General features: G+C 37.4%; 1 protein-coding gene across 2 annotated transcripts in view; it reads right to left on the bottom strand.

Moving 5' to 3' along the window:
* Positions 1-15,971, bottom strand: part of LOC117962479 (rho GTPase-activating protein 42-like) — an 81,925-nt gene that overhangs the window by 50,263 nt on the left and 15,691 nt on the right. The window lies entirely within an intron of this gene.

Below are 15,971 nucleotides of genomic sequence, written 5' to 3'. Positions count from 1 at the left end.
ATGTACGAAACACACAGTTGGTCTTTATTCAATCTAAACCATGGCTAAAAAACACCGTCGTTTTTAAAACATTAAAAGAAGGGGACATAAAAACCAACATCTCTAGCAGTGTGAGTTAGACCATTTTGCAGCCGTGGAAAATGGAAATTTAATTACACAGGATTCTTCTAACTCAGCATGGTGTCAAAAAAATAGGTGTGACTTCTCACCAGCAGAACTGGACATAGCTTCTATTACAAATACCCAGAGGAATCCCTGGGGAGTTCACAGCTGGAAGAGAGGTCAGCGTTTGACTGTATCCCTCGAGTCTGATGTCACATTGTATGTGTGCAGGTAAGCATGCATGCATGAAGCATATTCCTGCCGTTATCTTGATTACAATGTTTGCCTGGCCTAAGAAATCTGACTAAATCTTACTTCAAGAGTGACCTGCCAAAAGACAGCTTTTTAGTTACTATCTGTTAAAATACTGCATATTCCATTTGTTGTTTTGTTTTAACATTCCTATTGAACGGTAAAGCTCAAGCTCATATAAGAGTAATGAAAATGAAAATACATCCGGTTTTGCTGTATTTATCCTGGCTGGTATATTAATGAAATTCTTTATTTTTTTGTAAAGTTTCCCACTAAGATAATATCTGTCTAAATGACTAATCAAAAAAAGAAATGAGGAAGCTATTTGGTTTGCTGAACCTGAATCAACAATTCTCTACATAGCTTATTTAAATTTTAATGAGAAGAGAAGGAGACATTGAAAATAAACCAAGCAAAAACTGGAAATGGTTATTGCCCTACCTATTTTTGAATTTGGCTTTGGTCACATACTGTACGAAATTAGTTTCATCACAAAACCAGCACACAATTGCCACAGGGCACTGTGTCTAAAATTCTGTAATTTATTTAAATCATTTGTAAAGAAGAGAAGTGTATAAAGACAGGCGTCTAGCCAAACACAGAATCAATCCAAGTGACTACAGTATATATCAGGTATAAAGATGAAAAGCAATAGCAGGGCTGCTTGTGTGGTTATTGGGTTATTGAGTACTGTACTCGTTTCCAACCTGAGCAAGAGAGAAAGTTGAACACATTAGTGTGTATTAGTGTTTTGGTTGTGATGTCCATACTTACAGTTGATTGTGCAATAGGCCACACATAAACTGGAGTTTGGAACTGTACACATTAGATAAAATATTAAACAGCTATTATCTTCTGTGACAGAGTCAGAATGATTCTTGGTGATAAATCTCTCTCCCGACCTGTGAGGGTGCTGTGTAAAGGGAACAGAGTGCCCTGGACTGGACGGCCAGACAATTCATTCCCAGGGTTAGAAGGAAGTCTGTCATTTAGAAAGGGGGCGGAGCTACGATACACTAAATCATCGACCCAGAAGGGAAACGACGTGGCAGCCGCGGATTGGAGGAGCGGTTGCACTAGTTAACCAAGGGGTCATGATTGACGGTACAAAAGTAGCAAAGTGATCTGTTCCTTGTTACGGTTAAGATGAACCGGACAGAAAGACGTGTGTTTTTATCGTGAGTGTTTTGTTTGTTTTGTCGTTATAAATATACTGTTTGTTGTTATTTAGACGGCTAACACGATCCAGAGCTGTCACCAGAGGCCAGCACAAACCTGGACTACACTGCACTTTGTTTCACGAATAATTGTATTTACACCACGAGCACTTTAACACTCACTGTGGACTTGTGTTTGTGTTTTGTGTTACGTGTGGGTGTATAAGATCGGGACTATTATTTCGGGACCAACCCGTGGATTAAAACAGTGCAATACACGCCACTGTATTGCCTGTTTCTCATTGTTATTGTTTACTGCCGTTTTGTCATCAGACTTTGGATTATAAAAATAAATAACATTGTACCTGGATTACCGCTGTCTGTCTGTTCATTGATCACTGCTGCATTCCTGCACCTGCACACTGTTAACCACTTTGCCACATAAAATAGAAAACATAAAAGGTCCATCTTTACATATATTCTGATTTTCTGAAGCAAAGACTTTTAAGATCAAGTTCATTCATTACAATACAGTCAAAATATGACTGCAAAAAAAAAAACAGCACTGCACGTGGGACTCAGCCACCACGGAGGCTTGTCCTGCAACTACTTTATTTATAGTTTCCACTTCACTGCTAAATATACTTTATACTGTACAGAAGTTGTAATTTAACATCAGTAAGCAGCAATTATATTGAATAAAAGATCAGATTTCTTCCCCCTCGCTAACATTTCAGCCAGTTCACTGGTAGATTTCTGGCTGTTCCTCAGAACTTTATAGTACTGAGCTCAACACTCCAAGCTTTTTTCCCCCACTAGCCTGTTTACTTTTTTTATTACAAAGAAAAAGTAGAATCAAATGACATTTATTTATTTATTTATTTATTTATTTATTTATTTATTTATTTTTACTTTCCCTACAATCGTACTGAGAAGTTTGTTTTTGTATGATCTGGGACAGTGTTTTAAAAATCCCAGCTTCTCAACAAAGTAACTCGTTTTTCTTGAACTTCCTCATTCGTTGCTGCAGTTCCATGGCTACCTGTAGGGTCCCTTTAATTTGACCCCTCACTGAAGCCACTTTGATTTTTGAAAGTGTACCCTGTGCAATTTTTACTACAGGTTTATTGAAGTAATACTTAGTGTAATTATTGCTGTTATAACACTATGTTTACACAAGTTAATTCACTGTCCAGTATGAATTGTAGTTGTTCGGTCAGATATGGGAACAGCTAACAGTATCTGCTTGTTTTCGGTTTTTCGAGCAACGTCACTGAGAGGTCAAGGCACTTTCAAAACAGTTCCAAGATCTTCTGTGCAAAACATTTCACTTGGGTGTTATCAAAGAAGAGGTAGACAGGATGACGATATGTAGCAGGAAGTGCATGCGCAAAAAGAAAAAAAAAGAAGCACTTTCACTAGTACCAGAGGGTAAAAGAACAATGATTGTTCCTGTTCTTAAATGCCTTTTTTCTTAAGGAAGGCTCCACAACAAAAGGTTATTCATAAGGAATTACATACCGCTTCTGCACGAGCCTCAAAGTATAGTTCAAAGCGAAGTTCAAAGCCAGGTAAGGATCCCTGGTTTGATATGGATCTCTTTCACTTTTTTATTCCTGGGCCTTTCTTCAATACCACCTCCCTACATGCTAGATTTTATTTAAGAAAATAATGTAGGCTATAATAATTTATTATAACTTGAACATGAGAGGCATATAGTATAGGCAAGGCTTGACGATTTAAGCAATAAAACATATTTCAAATATATGTTATAGATTAGTCCAAACTTTCCAGAATTATTTGGAGAAAAAAAATATGGACATTAGTAATGGTAGAGAGATGAAAAGCTCAAAGGAAACAGAAGGATCAAATTACACATACACAATGAAAGATGTGTAATGTTAATCCAGGTACTGCTGTAAGACAGAAAGTAAATGCCATTTTCATTCCAGAAAGAATGTGACGTCAGGTGATAGAACCACACTTCAGCCTAACAGCCACATGTGGCAGGAAGCCAAAACTCCAATACACTCTAATGTGTTCAGTTTCAGGAATGCTGCATTTATATAGCTAGCACTATTGCAGTTCAGTTATTAAGTGACTAAGCATAAACATATGGACGACCCATTTGCAGCCTTTCAACAGAAAGGCCTGTATATTGACTGGAATTGATTATAAATCATACCACACCACAAGAACACATTGCACAAATCTGCAACTTAATAGTTTTAAGGGCGGTTTTTGAACTACTTACTCTGTATCATTGAGTTTAATTACAGTATTTTTATTAACCCTTTCAGTCCTGAATTATTTTTATCGAGCTGAAGAATAAACACCTTCAATAAGTATACATGAGAATTTTTTTTTTGGTACATATATTATTTATACACTACCTCAGACTGGGACCTAGGAATCCTGTGAGGTTCCAATGTAATTTCCAACAGCATATGTTAACATATGGCGCCAAAATAAGGCAGGTCCTTGAGGTCCCGCCAGGAATGAAGCGATTAAGCGGGACTCATCACAAAAGACTTTAAAATACAGGAATACTGTGTGAATGCCTGTTAAAATAATAACACTCGCCAAGTCATTAATATAACTACTCCCTCATGGTTTTACTGTCAAGGAAGAAATGTAATCTAGCATCCTCTCATCCTTTTATTCCGAGTTGGTGATAATTCATAAGGGAGTTACAGCTGGACACACAAACTCAGGTTACCACAATTCTCATCTAATCTTACCTTAGGTAATGTACTGTACTTCAAGAGTATTGTGAATTGAGGGTCTGTGAAACCAGCTCAAAATGTTTTTGTATTATTATTATTATTATTATTATTATTATTATTATTATTATTATTATCTAATTAAGCTGTTCCAAGAGACCCACTTTCCTATAGCGCTGATAAAGTCTTAAGCTCTTTCTGTTATTCTGGATGCCTGCAGGCAGCGGTCCAGATAAGCTGCGTACCTGCTGTTTGTACGTGAATCCGAAATACGCACTAAATTTAAATTTAATGTACAACAATACCCATAGCAATTTTGCTGCTCAGCTTGTCTTCCTCCTCACCCACCTCCCCTAAACCTTCCACTAACAACTACATCTCCCACAATACTATGTCTTCAGTTACTAGGAACCTGTACACAAGAAAAAACAATCGAAAACAAACATTATCCAATCTCTGGCTAGCCCTGTTGTCTTTGCAGCCAGTATTCTTACATCACAGTAAGAATACACAGGTTGAAGCGTAAACACCCCAGTCCAGCTACAAATCCAACTGGAACCATCGTCAGAGGCAACCGCTAAAAAAGTGCCTATAATATTCAACTGTTTCATAAGTTATGAATGCATTTCCATTTTTTATTTATCTGTATGGCTTTATATTGAAGTTTTAACATGTTCACGGAGTTTAAGAATTTAATGTTAAAATATAAGTAACGTAATTAATTTGCAGAGTCCGTGTGATCCCTCGAAAAAAACTGTACTGAGATAAAAAAGAACCTTGTAGGTTGTGTAGTAGTTAAAAGTAGCATTTCAGTTAAAATGGAAGGCTCTTTTTTAATGCCTACCACATTACCATTAAAGATTGTACAGTATTTATCGAAATTACTCATGACTTCAAGGTAATGTTGCGTTTTACATTTGACATACATTTTACTCTCTGTGTTAAAATTACAGGGTAAGTTAGTCCCAGACCCAAAACCTTATCTGGAGTGCTGCCCGCAGGGATCAATTCAGTGCTCAGTCACAGTGATTCTTGGTCAAATATCTTTCACACAATGACCCGTGACAAGGTCCTTGCTTGAAATGTCTGCTTCCTAAGCTATATTTTATTTAAATTATACTTTGTTTTGTCTGCCAAAGTACCAGAAGGTCTCTCTCAAAAGATTAATCGTTACTTTATTAACTCACTGCAGCATGCCAATCCATTGTGAAGGACATTGCTGTTTTTAACACTGAGCACTTAATGTGGTGTCTACAAACTTCAGAATTTGAAACATAAAAAAAACACTAAATACTCCTTTACATTGAGTAAAGCTATACACTGATTTTTATTTGTATGTATTTATTTTTTTTATTAAACATGATCATTCTAAACAGTTTAAAAACACTTATTTTATTCTTCCAACCTATTATTCTTCAAATGTAAAGTATATTAAAAAAATGTACACTGGTAAAAATAACATTACTGTAAAAAAACAAGAACAATACTCTTAGAAAACATCAATGTGTTCAGTACCGCGTTACCTCATTTTCTTTAAAAAAAAACAAAAAAAACTCTGTCCTATATAAGCTAAGTCTCTAAATCGTGAAAATTAATATTACAAAAATAAATAAAATAAATACACAGTAGGGGCATGTGGTGTAGTAGTGTAGAGGTCAAGGCTGGCCAGCAGCAGAAATAGCAAACCCAGACACGGAAAACTGCAGTTCAGCGCTGTGGAGCACTTTTATTACTTAACAAACAATAGGTCTAAACAAAAATCCAAAAACAGCATACAAAATAAAACACACCCAAGCTACGTCTATCTCGGAGCAGGACAGAAAGCACAAGCTGCTGCGCTCAGCCCTTCTAAACAAACTCTCTCCTTCCGCCCCAAACAAACGTGTCTTTGTTCTTTTTCAATGGCGTGGTGTCTTCTCCAGGGGGTTAACTGACTGACTGATCAGCCAACCAGGAGCTGCACACGTACCCATTCTCAGGATGATCAATCAGACAATCAGCCTCCCCAGAAAGTCACCACACCAAACGAATTATCTTAATTAAAACCATGTGGCTGTGCAAAGAGTGGCCATCTTGGATCCAGGCTGTTTCCTCGCTGTTGAGCTAAGATGGCTGCCAGTTACAAAAACACATATTTTAATGTGCAGGGCATCTGCCCTGTCACCGGGCACTATCACACAACTGTAAAACGATTTAAGGAATGGTTTTAAAAGATTTTCTTAGACCTACGATTTGAAATTGATTTAACTTAATCAAAATAGGCTTTAAAAAACATTCCTTAAAACATTTTGCGAAGAGTGTCCTATATGACTGCATGCTAATAAAATGATCATGCTGAATCCCAAATACATGATCACAAAAGTTCTTTTTTCTTCAATGCTCACCAACTAAAATAAACCACATGCCTTGAATACCTACAACTATGCAGTACAGAAAATAAGTGTTGCAACGTCAAGCTAATAATGGTGTGTTTATAATAAAGCTTTTTGCCTACATATAGGTATCAAAACATACGGTACTGGATAGAACTGCTGTAAAAGGCAAGTTGGAATGTGCACAATTCCAGATGTTCAGGCAATCTCTGTGGTTGTGCTTCTGTTACCACATGCTTTGGTATCCTGCACGTTAGAACAACAATTAGGACATGCATAATTCATTTCTGGCAGCTGTCCGACAGATTAAAGATTTTAGAGTTCTGAAACTAAGGTTGAAACCATAAACACTATGCTAATACATCTCTGTTTGTACACCTTACAGCAGTCGCCCAGTCAGCCACTGAAAAGCTGAGCCTCTTTGAATTCAGCCTGAAAACAACTGTAGATGTTACTCCATGTAAATGGTTGCTTGCAGACTTTGATAAAAAAAAAAATGGAATCAATTAATAAAAGTATTTTATTTTAAATAAATCTTTATTATAAAATATATCAATTATCATTACAAGGAATGCATGCCGATAAAAGAAAACTTCTTGGTCTTTAATTAACATCAATTTCAAAACCACAGAGATTTCATAAAACGCACTTCCAAAACCAGAAGCCAACTTTACATATAGATTAAGTGCCATCTCCATCAAATAACACCGGCATTTCAATTTCCTTCACCATCATTTGATAGTCCTCTCAGATTACTGACTGATCATTTACTCCTGTCATGTCACATTAATCTCCCTCCCTTACTGTACTGCTTGCCCAAACTTGCTGAAGTTTAATATTTTATTTTGTTTATTGTTAGACTATCTTAGAATATGTTAAGCAAGTTAGTATTAACATGCCACACATTATTTATTTATTTATTTATTTATTTTTTATGACAAATATTAATCGACTTTTAAACTTTGTTCTATCTGACCATCAAGCTTCAGGTTGTTTTGTAAAAAAGCTACTTAAATTATTTTGCTTCTTTTTTTAGTTTTTTTGTTTAAAAAAAGTGCCGGAATATGGGCCATTTTATATATTTTTTTTCCCACAGCACTTAGTGACTTTTATCTTTGGAGATCGGACTGTCTAGCGTTGTCTAGGAAAATGTATATGTTTAGGTTAGCCACATTGGAATGCTGCAGTCACTTTTACCCAGTCAGCAAATTCTAAACCATTTCCCCCCATTCTCAGCAGCAAGAATTATAATTAGTCTACCAAATGTGCTCCACCCTGACTTCATTGCCTAACTCTCCATGCCAACACAAACCCATGTTTCTTAATCTATTTTATTTTTTCTAGTCGATGCCGTAGAAAGGTACAAGCCTCCCTGTGTTTACCACAGAGTAGAAGCCTTGAGCAGCCACAAAGCCAGGCTGCACTGCACTGTCTCCTGAGGAAATCTGCAATTAGGGTGTGAGCTCAGCTTCCCTATGAGACTTCTAAGAAATATGCCTGTTTGTGGGAGTCCAAATCCTTCCTACTACAACATACTTTATTACAATTACAATTGCAGTAGCTAACATATACCATCACAGCCATTAAATATTCTCAGTCTGAATTATATCTGAGGACAGCTGCAAGTCATGCCTCCCCCAGACAGGATTTTTGGAGCAAAAATACTGATATACAATCAGACTTCCAGAAGTGGGTGGACCATGTCCAAACACACCCCAACAACAGCAAAAAAAATGCAAAACATTTGTGCTGACATTGCATTTTTGAAAATGCATGTAAACAACCCTTCAAGAAAAGTTTGTCTTGCTTTTTTGTTCCTTTAAGGGCCCATGGAAGTACAGTGAAGCACCCCCTGCAATCCATTCCTCTCTCAAACACAGACTCCCAATTGTACAGGACTGCATGGTGGTTTTGTACTGTGGCCTACTGCCCACTGGGCACCCAGCTAAAGCTTGCTACACTTATAACCTGGATTTGTGCCCAGAGCTCAAGAGATGAAAGGCATAAAAGGCTAGCGATTTGGAGTTTACTTTTTTATAACAATCACCTTGAAGGGATCATCTACTCTTTTCTCTACATTATTTTTTTGTCTTGATTTTTAAGTGCCTTTGAGGTGAGGTGGTTTTAGAAATGACCACTACAGTAGGTCATTTCCGTCCCCTCTGTAACGGTGAGTTAGCAACAGGAAATGTTATGTTCAAACTAACTCAGAATGGACAGAAAATAAAACCCCAAGTGGTCATTTTTCAAACCACCACTAGTCATAAATTCAGATTTTGTAGTCATTTCAGATACAGACCCAGAGGTAGAAAAGGGACATTGGTTAATAAACCTGGTAATTAATGATTAGGGCCCTACCCATTTCACGGCCATGAGAAACGTGACACGGACCGTGAAATTCATTCTGCACCGAAATCTGGTCTGTTTTGTGTACTTTTACCCTGTTATATGTACCGTTACAGGTTCCTGATGCGATTGTTAGCTTGTTTCAATTTAAAAAAGAAAGAAAGCTCATCGTGAATTGGACAGGATTTATTGATTGACATTTGACAACTCTAATCACTGATTGGTAGACACAGGCTTCCGGGGCAGTACCGTCAGGCAACATTTTAAAATGAGTGTCCAAAATAAATCAAAGTGCTACAATCATTACTGCAGTGGATCATGTAAAATAATTTGGAAGCCAAATATATACCAAGTAGTAGTATGAGCATAAAAATACATTAAAAGCACCGGAGGACAAAGAAATAAATAAAATAAATATGTCAGTAATTTCAGAGACGTTTATATTTTTTAGCCTCTGGATATATTGTCTAGCTAAAGGTTCATTTTCATTTAGCGTTTCTACTTTGTTAGTCACATGCTTTTGTTAACTTCAGGGCTTTAAATGTTTATATTTTGCTGTTTTAAACTATATGTTCATACTTTGTTACACCACTGTGAAATTTAAGATTTAAATAGCTGAAACCGTGAAATTTATGAAAATGTACCGTGAATTTGGTAGGGCCCTAGTAATGATATAAGAAGTCACAACTTTGTTGTCGATTTTCAAACCACCTCATAATGACCTTAGCACCAACACCACTGGAGAACGATGGAGGACACAGATATTAGAATATTACAAAATATTTTTACAAAATTGAGATGATATACAAGCATCTCTTTAGGTTGTAATCGGACAGCAGGTTTGATGCAGTTGCTAGAATGGACAAGCTGTACAAAGTGTGTAAAACAATATCTGGCATGAGCCATAACTCCTTAGTTTCCGAAAGGTTTAAGGCAGACGTTAAAGATTATGTTTCACTTATTCAGAGCCCCTGCCCCTGGAAGTTACTTTGAACTGCCCTAATGCATCTAGTGACAGATTTACTGCATAACGAACTGAGGAAAACCTTGCCGGCAAACTGTTTCACTGCAGATTGTTTATGAACTCACATAGTGTAAAAAACAGGCAATAAAACCATCAGGATTCTTGCATTAAATCCCTTTTTAATAGCACCGAATAGCCAATGCAAAAGCTGTCCTCTTCGCAAATGAGTTGCAGGTTACTACAGGTTTATTCATTTAAACAAAGTATATTGTAGTATAAAGGGCTTAGCTATTGTTTTACAACATCACTATGATTGGTCTGTTAATGGTGGGTGATTCGGAGCAGAGATAGATGTGAAAAGGTGTTCTTTTTTTTATATGTTCTTTTATATACAGTTATAAAATGTAATAATTATTATATATGAACTGGTAGCTACCAGTATATAAAAAGGGTTAACAGCCCACAACCATGTATTTTAATAGAGATGTCACAGAACAAAGGCTAAAGGTTCAAGTGAAACGAGAGCATAAGAAAATAAGTAAATGACGAAATAAAAATTATGTCTGGGAATTTTATTTTTTCAAGCGTGTGTTAAGCAAAGAAAGACGTCATGTTGTGCAAGCTGTATTTTCTGGTTTCTCAGAAGTGTGATTCACTCAATGTACTCCATTGACTGTCAATGTCATTCACACAATGGCAGCTTGTCATTAGTTCTGATCTATTATTACCTTCACTCATCAGTCTCTGTTCTTTGAAGCAGCAGCGCACAAGTGGAAGACCATTACCTCATTCAAAACAACCCACATGAGTCACAGGGCCCTTTTTAAGAATGTGGATGGTTATAGTATTAAAGCTGTAAAGTCTACTGTAAATTTGATTTATGACTTTGTTATTGTGTTATCCATTGCAGTATATTTAGACAAATACATCTAAATCTGGAATAACCTTTCTCGCTTTAAAATTAAGTAATTGCAGTACTTGGCAAGCGGATAAGTGATTTTTTTGCATGTTTGTACATTTTACAGAACAAGCAATAAATAACTCATCAAACTATAATTAATGATTGAGACACATTGGGTTTTATTATTTATTTTACAGCTGTACTACATCCAAATGATGACTGTTGTACTTCAAAATAATTCATGTTCAGTTAAAAATGTATTAAGAAACAGGAAAACAGATTTTGTGGCATGTGGATTTGGGTAAAACGAATGACACATATTGTTTAATCTGCAGTATTGTGATGAATCAGGCTTCAGTGGAAAAGCAAAGAGAGCTACAGTCACACCTGTACACCTGGCATCTGCCCAGCTTAGTTTCAGTTAGATCATCCTACAGGGAAAAAAACAAGAATCAAACCAACACACAGAATCTTACAGTCTACCAGTATCAAATTTCTAATGTATAACAACCTGCTTTTCCATCAACCTTAAACCCAAGGTGTTGATGTGCCGCACAGCTATCTCAATACTTCTGTCCTGATATCTGGGTCCCCCTTGCTTTTTTGACAGAGACACTTCAGAATGAAGAGAGGCAGGTTTTCCCTTTCCTGATCAAACTTTTAAACCATCTTCAGTGATCTAATAAGCAGCAGTGTTGCATTGGTAGAATTGTAGCCCTGGCGCGGTTCAGGATGAAGAGCAATAGCTCCTTCCCGTGTTAAAATATAATTGTCTCTTCTGCCGTTTGTTTTCATTTCATTGCTGCTCCCCTGTGCTGCCACTGGGGGTCAGGGATTCTAACCATCCTGGCTCACCTCTCCAATTACAAGAGGCAAATCATTCATTATCTATACAATACAATACAATTTGCTTGTATATAGCGCTTTACAGGCAGAGCATCCCAGGGCACTTTACAGTAAAAACCCTATAAAAGACAAAAAAAGAAAAAAAAGCCATTGGCCAATCAATTCAGCTCAAGAATAAACAAATGCTTTTTAATTTGATTTGACTTTGAATAAAAGTGGGAAAGGCATTTTGATCAATCTAGCATGAAATACTGTACTACTATTATGGCTAAGGTGACCATATGGCTCTGTGTTCAGCGGGACACTTTGGGAGAGTTCAGGCTTTTCAACTCAGAACCCAATGCATTCTGGAAAGTGACAGGTAAAATGTACCAGAATGCACTGGGTTGTGAGTTGAAAAGCCTGAACTGTCCCAAACTGTCCCACAGAACACAGAGCCATATGGTTAACTTAATTAGGGCTTCCGGTAGACTTTTGCGATATCATTTTGTAGTTTTTTTATTTACATGATGTTAAATTACACCCAGACTCAGAACTGCAGTTTAAGTGCTCCCTTGCACTTGAAATTCTATAACAAAACAAAAACAAACATGGAAGCAAATAAAAGGTTTTAACAAAACACTACAAATAGACTCGAAAACATCTATCTAAATGAGGGGAGCTAATCTCCTTCCCCCAACATACAAAACAACAAAATACCTTTCCTTTTCTTTTCCTCCCCCCCCCCCCCCCCTCTCTCTCTCTCTCTCTCTCTCTCTCTCTCTCTCTCTCTCTCTCTCTCTCGGCTGTACAAACCTTCACTGAACTGTCTTCCTCTAAATTCTCTTTGTCTTTTCTGGGGTGTGGCCAGGGGTAGTTGACTTCAATCCTTGAATTCCCACCTGGCCACATTCCACACTTTTCAATAAAATAAATAAACCAAAACAATTAAACATTTTAACATGTGGCTGTATAAAGGCGGCCATCTTGGCCCCAGGCTGTTCCTCTATGCCTGAGCCAAAATGGCTGCCAGCCACAAAACACATTTCTCAGTGTGCAGGGCCTCTGCCCTGTCACAACTTCCTTCTCAACAAGTGAATGCAACAATTCCGCATAACCATTTATATTAGAATATGACAATGGAAGTCTCTCGAGTTCATCAATAAGTGGAGGCTTGCCATTTTACTAGTTTGTCGCTGAATTCCACGGGTTGCCTTTCCCAAAATGTTATGAATTGTATTCCACCTCCTCACTGTCTTTTCACCCTGCCATCAACCGACCTGTGACAGATGTTTTAGGCCACAAAAAACTGACTGGAAAAAAAAAACCTATATTCTGGGCCAACCAGTTCAAAACATTCCTACACACAAATCCATTATGTCTTAATCTTCCTTAGCAGTAAGTGTGGGAGATCTACGGTCCATCAGTAGATGCACAAGCAGATTGATTCAGTTCCCTCATTGAGAGCTTGCAGAGTCATAACATCAAAAAGCCCACTGTGTCTCAGGGGTGTTCCCTATGCATGAACAGTAAAGACATACACAGTGAGACCACAGGACGTTATGGATAAAAGCACAGAAAGGAAGAGAACATGCCACTAAGAAAAGGCACATGATAATGGATTTGACTTATTTCTGGATAGAGCGTGTTTAGGTTCAATACAGATAACACTGAAATCTTTCCACTGGAAAAAAAAATAATCTTTTTTTTTCCCACAAGATTTTTTTGTATTATGAAGTAACTAAATTAGCAGAAGCCCTCGTTACTGTGCATTTGCACTGTGCATGCTTCCACCACTGTCACCACAGAAATGTAGTCTTGAGGCTTTGGAAGAAACAGCTCAGTTTCTCTGAGCCTTGTAACCATAAAACATTCAAATTAATCCATAGGATTTGAGGGTGGAAAATATTCCCACAAAAAAAGAAAAAAACATTTGTAATGTAAGTTTTCCTTTCTCTGTTTCAACTTTTCCTAGACAACATCTGGGCTTCTTCTAGGAATGATGCTTGAGTTCAGACTTTGTCAGTGTAAAGGAGAGCTAATCCCAGTGCAGTTTGTAACACAGAACGTGTAATTACCATCGATTATATAATTTTCTAGAGGGAGGGGCCTACTGTTTTTAACATCAAAACAGATCCTCATATTTCTTGATATCCCTCTGCAGCCATGATTACAGTGTTGTGGAATTTCCTTCACCTTGCTTGTCAAAGGTGTATTGCTATTGGTCTGTCCAGAGGGAGTGCTTTGCAGGTGATGACACATCTGCACCCCACACCCCCACCCACCCCACACACACACACACTTTTCTTGTGAAAAGGCCCAATACACCCTGCCAGGGCCCCAGCAGGAGGCAGAGGCACCTTGTTTACTGGAGATTGTATTGTCATTCCAGAGAAAAGCAGCAATTTAATTGCTGTGCTTGCGAGGCCTCAGAACCTTATCTATCCCGTAAACCATTTCATGGTTTAATTAAGGAACTGGTTGTTTTCCATAGGCAAAAGGAGAAACAATGCGTTTATTCTGTGATGTGAATTCAAGGCACCCACACACATCAAACTATGGTTTGTACGCATCCTTCTAGCCCATACGCTGTAAACTACTTAGTATATCTCCACCACACTACAGCATGTTTCATATTCTTTGACCTAATGCAGATATTTTTAGTAAATGAGCTTTAAGTAAAACACTTCACAGCTGGGTTTAATCGTGAAGATTCACATTGTATTAGCTAATGTATAATAAACCTGCAATAAATTCTACCTCAGGAACATTTTTTTGTTGGCATTTTTGTGCTTCCCTGCATCAGCATCTGCTCCCCACATTACTAACTAGATTAGCAGTCTATAAATTCTCCATGGGTTGTCCTACAGCATACCACTGCAGATTGGATTTCATCAGTTTCCAGTGCTTACTTTGAGTCCTTATAAGGGCAAATAGTGAACTCCCACCCCAGATTTAAAAATACAAAACAACAACATAAAGATCAGTTTTGGATGTAAAGTGATGCACTGTTTTATAACAAAGGTGGAGTTTCCATGCATGTTTTTAGCTTGAGACATTTGCTTGAGAAAAATGTCTCGTGTAAAATGCTTTTCTGGGTTTCCATTCGCTCAATTTATTTTACTCGAGTAAACCGGGCTTTTCACCCGACGTCATGCAAATGAATGGGAAAGGTGGGGGTTGATATGTAAATTAGCTATGCGTAAAGTTATTGTGCTGTTTTTGAAGATTACTTGTGAGATTTTGTGAAAATGTGGTTTCCATGCACAGAGAACTGGTACACGAGTGAATCTAAGCTGCTGTAATAAAGCAAAATACCTCGTGCCTGGCTGGTTAATAATGTGTTTTACTACTCTTGCCCAAATTTTTTCGGCCACAAACCTGATTTACACGAGTAATTCTCCCCAAATTCTCTCCAAATACTGTGCAGCAGAACATACCATTCCACTTATACTTGCAATATCTAATTGAAACCAATTTAGAGATATCTGTAATAAGGATAACGAGTGCTGCTCCAGGGTCACGAGGTTTGAACTGTACATTAAAGATGCATCTGTATCAGTGTCTATATTATTGAAACATTCATATTGACATTTATATTCTTCTGAAAAGCCTAGTTTTTCAGTATTTATTTGTACTTCGAGCATATATGCGTAATGTTATACCAACAAGAAGTCCTCTAATAATCATATGCTGTGGAATCTCCCTAATTCGAATCACTAAAGACCGGTGCTCTTTGGAGTACCTGCAGTGCTCATAATGCACAGTAGTAATTCATGGTTCACAGCACAGCAGGTTTTCCATTACCACTGTTTTGTTAATATCTAAAAACTACAAACTTGTCTCAGACGTACAAGAGACTATAAAAGGCAGCCAGGTAAACACTGTGCAGAGAAGCTGCCAAACCGACTTTCAAAATCCTACCAGTATAATTCATGGGGTTAAGGACACAGCCTCTATTCACAAAGTTTTACCTCGTTAGTTATTTAAAGAATGTTTTAGCAAAGTTTGTTTTTAGTTGTATATGCATAACTATGTTCTATACTGTTGGTAAATAAGCCAGTCTCTAAGGGTTTCATGAATATCAAACTTGAATTCATCATTAAAGATTTAGATTTGAAAATAAATTCCCTTTGATGAAAAACCCTATTAAAGAACCATCTGATGCTAGGCTGACAACAACTGAATCCCTAAAAGTACTGCACGGTACAGACCGGAGCCGCACCACAGTTAACACTGGCACGATTCTGTTGTTCTCTGCTCTATCACTCTGTTTATTTCATTTAGTGATGGCAATAAGGGGTCATTAAACCTGGGGAAACACCAGCA

Source organism: Acipenser ruthenus, chromosome 9, assembly GCF_902713425.1.
Source record: "Acipenser ruthenus chromosome 9, fAciRut3.2 maternal haplotype, whole genome shotgun sequence".
Lineage (NCBI taxonomy): Eukaryota > Metazoa > Chordata > Actinopteri > Acipenseriformes > Acipenseridae > Acipenser > Acipenser ruthenus.
Note: the sequence above shows the minus strand (reverse complement) of the source record. Positions and strands in the feature narration are given on the sequence as shown.